Source organism: Sorex araneus, chromosome 6, assembly GCF_027595985.1.
Source record: "Sorex araneus isolate mSorAra2 chromosome 6, mSorAra2.pri, whole genome shotgun sequence".
In the NCBI taxonomy this organism is placed as follows: domain Eukaryota; kingdom Metazoa; phylum Chordata; class Mammalia; order Eulipotyphla; family Soricidae; genus Sorex; species Sorex araneus.
The window spans coordinates 52911019-52921226 of NC_073307.1; positions in this window are offsets into that span (position 1 = coordinate 52911019).

Below are 10208 nucleotides of genomic sequence, written 5' to 3' on the forward strand. Positions count from 1 at the left end.
GACTGTGGCTGCAAAGCCTTGGCGCTGGTTTCTAGACATTGCCACACTTGGAAAGAAGCCTGGGAGCTTGCGGTAAAGATCTGATGGCCACCTTTTCCTTAACTTCCCCGATGACAGCAGTGAGAACCAGTGAGCTCTGCCAAGGACACAAGTGTGAGAAGATCCGAAAGCTGCCTGTTGCTGGGAGCCCATAGTTCACTAAAAATAAGTTGGGAGGCCAGGAGACGGCAGGTATGGCACTGACCTTTGCATGCACCGATGCCAGCTTGATCCTCCGTTCCACAAAGGGTCCTCCAGCCCCTGCCAGGAGAGATCCCTGAGCACAGAGCTGGGAGTCAGCACTGCTGGGTGTAGCCACCACCCCATCATAAAACACACACATTTCTACCCGTCACTCCACGGGGACCACCTGGGAGTCTCAAGTCTTCGTTTCGTTTGCAGGTGACACCTCCCTCAGAGTGTGGCTCCTTCCCTCCTGCCTCCGGCTTGCAGGACATGCTCCTTCTTGGTTTTCATTGCGGGAATGTCCCCATTGACTGCCCGGCTGTTTCTAGGGCTGAGCAAGTGATTCCAGACCTCGGAAATCATAAACGTGGTTGTGCCAAAGAGTAAAGCATCCGGAACTCTGTGTGGGACCCCCGGCCCCCGGCTACTCCGGGCTATGGCTTCCAAGGGGACAGCCATGCTCTGGGGGTGCAGACGAGAGAAGATTCTGGGGGGAGCACTGGGCGTGTCTATCTTTGGCTCTTGACCTGCTCCTGGACCCGCTCTGGGGACTCCGATGAGGTGAGTACCTGGATCCATGCACACACCTCCAGAAAACAACAACAACAACAACAAAAAAAACAGCCTTCAGAAAAGCCAGGCTCGCTTGGGAACCAGCCGAGCTCAGGCTCCTCTTGCTAGTTCCCAGCTCCCAAAGCTGCAGAGGATGCCAGCCCCGTGGGCGTGTGCCATGGGCATTTACAGGCTGGCGTTTGCGGCCACAGACCCTGGGGGCTGGTCCCCCGATTCCTGGCTTTTCCTTGATTTACCAGCTTCCACCAACCTGTCCTGGATCTCCACCCCCACCCTCAAAATTGCTGGCCAGTCCCTCTTTCCCCAGAGTCCTAAGGATGGGCTCTAGAATCTTCCTCTGCGTTAACGCTTTAACAATCGCGGGCACTGCAGTTTGTGTCTGATTCGGCGCCAGAGGAAACGTCCGTCAGGACCCGGATCTGCCAACACTGGACCACACGGGCTCCACGGTCTTAGAAACCCGGGGGGTGCCTTGGGCCTGTGGCTGCCACTGGGGCATGTTCTTGCTCCCTCCCTCCCCCCAAAAAAGTGTGACTGGAAATACTGCCCCCCCCGGCACAACAGTGCCCCTGGAGGTGCCCGACGCCCCACCCCACCCCACCTAGCCTAGACATTTTCTAGAAATGCTCCCTGGGGCAGGGGCGGTGGGGGGGGCTTGCATCTGTTCGGCCTGAGTCCTTCATCTCTCATCTTCCCGAATTTCCCTTGGGTTTGGCTTCTCTGCACCCCACCCAAGTGTGTCTGAACTCCATGCCCAAAGGGACAGCAAAAGTGGTGCATGGTCTGAGGACAGGAGGGGATGGACCCAGCCGGGGGGAGGAAGTTTCCAATCTCCCCGCTCCTGGCTGGAACAACGCTTCTTCATTTTCCTGTCCAGCACTCAGCGGGCTGCACACTTTAGCTGTGGTGCTTGCACACACCTGAGTGTGCAGAGGACATGACACCCTCAGTTGTGACTCGGAACCCTCAGACAATAGAGAGTCGAAGGCATGGCGCATGTGGGAGGCACCAGGGATCGAACTCGAGGCCTCACACCTGCAAGGCCACTGTTCTCATCAACCCTCAGCCATCCCCAGGCTCCAAGAAATCTCTCCTTTTTTTAGCAGCAGTCTTTCCTGACTCCAGGCTGACGGGTGGCACTGCCCCCGCCACCCTTCCCATGCACTGCCCTCTGCATGCACTGACTTAACCCCTGGCTGATTCTGACTTAAACACAGGCGTGCCCCTCCCCCATCCCCCAGGATTTCCCACCCGCCCGCGGTGTCACCGCCCCTCAAAGCATGTATCTAGGGCTGAAACCACAGCCAACCAGAGCGGATCTGTCGCTCATTCTCTCCCCTGGGGCGGGGATGCAGACCCCACTCCAGGAGCGCCATTACCCGGGGTCCCGCCTTCACTTGTGACAAAAAGGACCCAGCGAACTAGGCCCACCCAACTCTGGGGCTCTTACAAATGCCCGTAAAATACCCACCTGCCCTCCCAAAGACACCCCGACATGCTCGTGTCCTGGCTCTCCGGGTTCCAGCCGGGCGCCAGCAGGAAGGTGGGCGACTGTGGAATCTGGGCTGGGGGGGTGGTCTCTCAGCTTGGGGTGAGGCCTGAAAGCTTTTCGAGCAGGAAGTGGCTGTAGGGAGTATGTCAAGTTTCAGATCAAAGCTTCAACCAACAAATTTATTTCATGTCAGTTTCTGAGGGCCAGAGACCAGGAAGTGGTTTGTTTCAGGGGAATTTTAGATCAGGTTCTTTTTGGCCTCGTAGGGTTAAGGGGTTGGGGCCAGATCCAGCAGTGCTCAGGGCTGACTCCTGGTTCTGTGCTCAGGCTCACTCCTCACTCTGTGCTCAGGGTTGACTCCTGGCTCTGTGCTCAGGGCTCACTCCTGGCGGGGCTCAGTGGAACAGAGTTGAAACTGGGTCGACTGCATCCAAGGCAAATGTGCTAACCCGGACGCCGCCTCTCAGCCATGCACATAGCGTTGAGAGCTTGTTTGCGGGGCACCCAGATAACAGTGGCCACGGCTAACAAGTGGTTTTTATTTCTGCTCCAGACAGCAAAGTGCCCACGTGAGCAGCCCTTGGGGAAAGCGCCTTAATGACGTCTCGGGAGCAAAGAAAGGGGTTCAGAGCTTGGCCCGTGGTGGGCGTTGCTCTGCTCGGCCGAATCACCCAACTCACGCTGCCCGGCTGGCCAGTCTCTGTCTGTCTATATTGGTAGGAGCACACGTGGCAGTGCTCAGGGCTTCCTCCTAGATCTGTGCTCAGGGACCACTGCGTGGGGGACCACACAGGGATGGAGCCAGGGTCGAACCACTCGACTGTCTCTCCAGCGCCTCCATCGTGACCCAAGACTCAGCTCACAGGAGGGAGTTGACCTGTGATCTCCCAGCTCAGCTCACGGGATAGGCCCGGAATTCAGAGCCGGATGGTGCCTGTGGAATCAGCGTCTCCCTCTGGCTTCTCCAGGTCTTCCTTTGGGGTTCTCAGCAGAAATGCGCCTGCCGCTGGGGCAGGCCCGCCCCCTCCCTCCTACCCCACCCCCCTCCCATGCCTCGTGGATTGCCAGGGCGGGGAGAGACCTGGTCGCAGTAAGGGAATTCGCTCCATCAGTCACACGATCAACCCATCTCAGAAAGCACGGAGATTTGATCGATTAACAATTAGATGTACCGCCACTAGGCAGTCGCCTAAAACCTGGACCCTCCAAATAGAGCACTTTTAGAGGAGTTTTCTGGGAGTCACAGCAAAAGGAAGAAAGGTGTCAAAACAAGTAGCTGGAGCGACAGCACAGCGGGGAGGGCACACGCCTTGCATGCGGCTGACTGGGGGTTGATTCCCAGCACCCCGTATGCTCCCCAGATATTGCCAGGAGCCATCCCTGAGTGTGGAGTCAGGAATAAGCCCTGAGCACCGCTGGGTGTGGCCCCCAAACAAGCCACAAGCCTGGAATTTCCCAGCTGGAATCTTCCCTGCCATTCACCCTCGGGAGGGGCCCCCAGTCGCTGGGAACCTTCGCATTCAGACCATTCTGTCTAAGGTGCCATGTAGACTCTTAATAATTTGCTAATTGTTTTGATGGCCACCCCCCCCCTTCCTGCCTCGGGAACAGGCTGGCCTGGGTTCTTCTGCCTCGTTCTGAATCGTGGCTCATGATTTACAGCCCATCCATCTCTCCTAGCTCTCAGAAGGGTCACCTGGAGCCCCTGCCTTAGTCACCTGCCCAGCAGCCTGCGAGCACCCCTACCGGTGTCCCAAACTTTCCCTGAAGGCTGCCTGTGACCACCAGGCGGGGTCGGATTGGTCAGCACTGGTCAGTTGGAACTGTGACTCGATCTCACTCAAGAACCTGCGAGTCTTGGGCTGGAGCGATAGCACAGCAGGGAGGGCGTTTGCCCTGCACGCAGCCGACTCGGGTTAGATCCTCAGCATCCCATATGGTCCCCCGAGCACCGCCAGGAGTAATTCCTGAGAGCATGAGCCAGGAGTAACCCCTGTGCATCTCTGGGTGTGACCCAAAAAATAGAAAAAAAAAGAAAAAAAGAAAAAAAAAGAACCTGCAAGTCCAAGGGACAGCTGCTGCGTTAAGGCGCTCACCTCACATTCAGCAAGCAAAAAACAACAACAGCGAAACTAGTCCTTTTGTTTGTTCTTGTTTTGGGGTCACAACCCGCGATGCTCATGGGTGACTCCGGGCTCTGCACTCAGAGATCCCTCCTGGTGGCGCTGGCGCTCAGGGGACTATCTGGGATGCCGGGGATCCAACCTGGGTTGGCCGCATGCAAGGCAAACGCCCTCCCCACTGTACTCAAGCCCAGTTCTGTTCCCCCGCCCCGCCCCGCTCTCTATGATCTCCTCAGCCCCATCAGGAGTTATCCCTGGGCACAGAGCAGGAGTCAGCCTTGAGCAGAGAGCCAATAGTAAACCCAGAGCACAGAGTCAGGAGTCAGCCCTGAGCACAGAGCCAATAGTGAACCCGGAGCTCAGAGCCAAGAGTCAGCCCTGAGCACAGAGCCAGGAGTCAGCCCTCAGCACAGAGCCAGGAGTCAGCCCTGAGCACTGCTGGGTGTGGCCCACAAAAATAAAACAAAAAGAGACTGGCTAATTCATTCTGAGCATCAACGCTGGTCTCAAACCCATTGCTGAGCTCTTTCAGTGAGCAGAGTGTGGCACCCGGGGCGCCCCTGCAGGAAGGAGGCAGGGGCAGGAGAGAGGAGCAGCAGCCGGGGGAGCTGAGTCCTCTGGGAGTGTCCTCTGGGCAAGGCCAGGTGTCCAGTGGGGGAACTGGGTCCTCCAGGGAAGAATCTTCCCCTTCCATTTCCCTGGACCTCCTCCTCCCTCTGGTCAGCGAGGCCGAGGCTGCAGGTGAGGCCACTGCCTTCCGGGACAGCACTGGCCTCTCGAGGACCTACCAGCACCCTCCCTCCTGGCTCCCCGCCCTACATCACGGGTCAGACGGTGGCAGGCGGGGCGGGACAGGGGAGAGGGTCCCCACAGCAAAGGCTGCCGGCCAGGAGGAGGCACTCAGGATCAGGGCCAGGAGGGATCTGTGGGCCGGCCTGGGAGACACAGACTGTGTGACAGGGACTCTGGGTGGCTGAACCCCAGGACAGGAGGACAGGGAGGATGGCAGCAGAGGGGGCCAAGATAACCCCACTGAACCCGTGGCCCCCGTGGGAAGGTGGATGTGTGGACACTCCGAGGTGACCCCAGGAAGGTCACACGAGCAGGGTGAGACTCCCTGGTGTCTGCCGGGAGGCAGAAAGGACGGGGCTGCCAGGGGTCCGGCCCTTCCAGAGGGCACAGGAAGTCCCACCCACGTGGCTCTCAGCATCTCAGGATTTGCTGAGGCACCGAGGACTCTCACTGTGCGGAACCTGCTTGTCCACGACTCCGGCGCCGCCGTCCCTGGCTGGGGGAGTCGGGTCCACCGAGACATCACCGAGGCCTCTGCCGGGAACCTGTGTCCTGCGCTGCAGTTCGTGGCTTCCAGTCTTAACGCTCAAGTTGTTGATCCACTTTGAGTTTGACTTTGAGACTGCGGTGTGAAGTCGTGATCAAGCTTCTCTTTTTTTTCTTTCCCATGGGACTGTCCACCTTTCTGATGAAGGGACAGTCCTTTCCACGGCCCTGGATCCTGGGCTGTAATTCACTTGTCTCTAGGTGAGTGAATGAATGAGTGTGTGTGTGTGTGTGTGTGTGTGTGTGTGTGTGTGTGTGACTTACAGGATTTTTATTCTCTTCTTTGCTCTTTGTGTCTGTCTCTGTCTAATGGTCAAGCATCACATCTAAAATTTATATGGCCTTCAAAAAAATAATGGATAAAAATTAAAATCAGGGCCAAGGAGAGCAGCTCAAAGTTCAGAGCACGTGACATGCCTTGTAAGCTCAAGGCCCTGAGTGTGACCCCTGGCACCGTACCACCCTAAGCACCACGGGCAGGAGTATGGAGCCCTCAGGTGGGCAGTGCTGAGTCAGTATCAGGGTAAGGAGCCCCTGGACCACTGCTGGGGGTGCCCCTATTTAAAATAAATGTTGTTTGTTTGTTTGGGGGCCATACCTGGCAGTGCTCATGGCTTACCCCTGGCTCTGCACTCAGGAATCACTCCTAGCAGGGCTGGGACCCTATAGGATACCACTGGGGATCGAACCCAGGTCAGCACGAGCAAGGCAAGTGCCCTCCCTGCTGTCCTATTGCTCCAGCCCCATAAATTTATTTTTAAATTAAATAATATATATATTTTTTCTTGGTGTGCATGTGTGGAGAGCAGAAAGGGGAAAGTGAAGGACAGGAGAGAGAGGAGGGGAAGGAGATGAGGTAAGGGGGAGGAGGTGGGGAGAGGAAATAGGAGGGGAGAGGAGGTGAGGGAGAGGAGGTGAGAAGAGGAGTTGAGGGAGAGGGTGTGAGGGTGTGAGGGACAGGTGGTGAGGGGGAGGGTAAAGATGAAGGAGAAGGCAAGAGAAAGGAGGAAGATAAGGTGAAGGAGAGATTACATAATCATTTAAAAAATTTAATTATATGTATATATTTTGATGGACTGGAGTGATAGCACAGTGGGTAGGGAGTTTACCTTGCACTCGGAGACCCGGGTTCGATTCCTCGGTCCCTCTCGAAGAGCCCGGCAAGCTACCGAGAGTATCCTGCCCACACAGCAGAGCCTGGCAAGCTCCCCGTGTGTATTCAATATGCCAAAACCATAAACAACAAGTCTCACAATGGAGACGTTATTGGTGCCCGCTCGAGCAAATCGATGAGCAACGGGATGACAGTGATACAGTGACACAGTGATATATTCTTAGAATCCACATGGATGTTTGAGTTTACAAAGTCTGCAGTTGAGGGTAGAGAAAGGTGACTTCTGGTTTTGTTTGGTTGGTTGATTTTGAGGCCAAACCTGGCGGGGTGCTCAGGGCCAACTCCTGGCTCGGAGCTCAGGGGTCACTCCTGGCGGGGCTGTAGGATCACAGGAGGTGCTGGGTGATCGAACCCGGGTCAGCCACCTGCAGAGCCAACGCCATCCCTGCCATCCCGTCGCTCTGGTCCCCAAAGGGCCATTTCTGGGACCTGAGCCATACAGTTGCTGGTCCTGTTTCACTGTCTGTCCTGGCGGCAGGGGGGAGTGGGGTGGGCGGTGGGGGGGGCGGGGTGGGGGGGCTGGCAGGCGGGAGGCCGCAGCAGGCCTCAGAGCAGGGTGAGTATAATTACCAAAATGAGTAGCAACTTTGGAATGGGAGCTGGGGGGGGGGCTAAAGGTGCCGCAGAGCTGACTCACAGCACAGGGTGTTCCCAGGGGAGGGGAGATGGGGCTTCCCCACACACACCCCAGGAGCCCAAACTGTGAAGGACTGAGGCTGGAGTGGGCAGAGCGCTGGCCTTGCATGCAGCCAACCCGGGCTCCATCGCAGCACCCCACAGGGTCCCCACAGAGACCCCTGAGAGCAGAGCATGGAGTCAGCCCTGAGCACTGCCGGGTGTGGCCCCAAGACAAAACCTGTGTCGAATCAATGGCTCCCCGATGCCCAACTGCCCCGGCTTCCGCCCGAGTCAGTCGGGTTTCCAGCTCCTCCGTCTTCAATAGAAAGTTAATTGACAGAAAAAGAAACAACAACAGGGGGAAGAGCGTAAGGGTTGGAGCACGTCCTTGGACCGCCCTAAGGCCCCCATCAATCACCCTGGGGGGCGGGACCCTCACTCTGTGCCGGAGGAACTCCCAAGCGGGGCACGAGCTCAGTGGGGAGCACAGGCCTCGCTCAGGGGCCATCTTGGCTTCGGTCCCCAGCACTGACGGGTCCCCAGTGAAGGCAAGTGGGTCCCCCAGCCCCTGAGGGCTCTCTCGGCACGTGAGGGTCCGTGGTGGTCGTGGCACTGACAGAGTCTCACCCCAGACTCGGACTTTAGTGACACAGGGCACTGGGACCCATCCAGGATATTATTGGGTCAGGATGGGGATTCGGGCTGGAGCAATAGCACAGTGGTAGGGCGTTCGCCTTTCACGCGGCCGACCCATGTTCAATTCCTCCGCCCCTCTCGGAGAGCCCGGCAAGCTACCGAGAGTATCGCGCCTGCATGGCAGAGCCTGGCAAGCTACCCATGGCGTATTAGATATGCCAAAAACAGTAACAATAAGTCTCACAATGAGAGACATTACTGGTGCCCGCTCGAGCAAATCGATGAGCAACGGGATGACAGTGACAGTGACAGTGATGGGGATTTAAAGCCACCAGCTTGTCTGGGGCTGGAGACAGTCAACGGCGGGGGGGGGGGGGGTCCTTGCCTAATCCAGGCCCCATCCCCAGCATCCCATAGGGTCCCCCAAGCACCGCCAGGAGTGATCCCTGAGTGCAGAGCCAGGAGTAACCTCTGAGGACTGCTGGGTGTGACCCCAAAACTAACTGAATAAAATAAAGCCATCAGTGTGAACAAAAGCCCCCGTGGTCTTGGCCCCTGGGATAGAGCAGTGCATGCTGGGAAGAGATGCCCCAGGGGCCTATTGGACGTCTGGAGGCTGGACAGTGAGTCTGAGTCCCAGCCTGGTCCTGGGCTCTGAGGAGGCGTCACCGGCTCATCAGTGGTGACAGTGTCTCGACTGCCATGAGTCACCCCCCTGGACGAGATGGGCCAGACCTCGAGTCCGCTGTGTGCATCTCTGCAAGGGGCTGGCCTCGCACCCAGGAGGCCATGTGGCCCATCTCTGCAGGAAGACCAAGCTCAGATGCTTCTTTGCCCTCCGGCTGACCCCAAGTTCATCCATCTTGTTGAGGACTCGATTTCGCAACACAGGGAGGGAGGAGGGTGCGCCCAAGTTCTTGTGAATTCTCTCAGGCCAAGTGTCAGTTTGGCCCTTTTCCCACCAGCTGCCCGGCCCACCTGGGATCCCCCCCAAACCTGCTGTGTTCTCATGACATAGAGGCTCCGGACTCACTCCTGGCTCTGCCCTCAGGGATCACTCCTGACGGGGCTCAAGGGACTACATGTGGTGCCAGAGGTCAAACCCGGGTCAACCACATGCCCTGCACACTGTGCCATCTCTCTGGCTCCTGTGAGTAATTTAATGCTCGATAATGCCGGTGCTTAATAACCAAGGCCAGTGCCGGATTATCTGTGGGCAACCAGATTCAGAGGCTTCTGGACCCTCCCATGGGAGGTGCTGGCAGGAGAAAAGGGGCCCCCCGGGAAGAGGAAGGTTGGAATTCCCTGCTACTTCCCTGCCCTGGCTGCTTCCGTGGCTCCCCACGCTCCCCCAGCCCTGCCCTCAAAGGGCTTGTCCTTAGCTACTTCTTCTGAAATAGCCTTCTCCCCTGCCTGTCCAAACACACTCTAGGGCACCCCACTTGCAATGCAACCAGTCCCAAATCAAGGGGCCGTGTCCTCAGATAAGTGGCTCAGTCTCTCTGAGCCTCACTTTGATGAGGACTAAGTCAGATCCTGGAGGATATCACTTGACACGACTAACCAACAGGACTCACTTTCCCCCATGGTGAATTCCCGGGCCCCTCAAAATCTTTCTAAAATTGGAGAGGCAACTGTGCCTCCAGGGAAGCACCACCAGGAGTGATCCCTGAGTGTGGAGACAGGAGTCAGCTCTGAGCACCCCTGGGTGTGGCCCCCAAACAAAATAAAACAAACAATAAAGATTCACGAGAATGCAAAAGACATACTAGGGTTCCAAAGCAACCCAGCGGGGTAGCTTGATCAGGGGTGAATTGCGGTCCAGTTTACGTGCAAAAAAAAAGGCTCGGGCTATGGCAGAGAATGGACATGTCCCACGCATCCATCTTACTGGTGGATTCTTGTTCTGCTTTTAGGGTTACACGCTGCGGTCAGGGATCACTTCTGGCGGCGCTTATAGGCCCCTATGGGATGTCGGTGATCGAACCCGGGGTGCAAGGCAAGCGCCCTCCAGGCGGGGGTGGGAAGG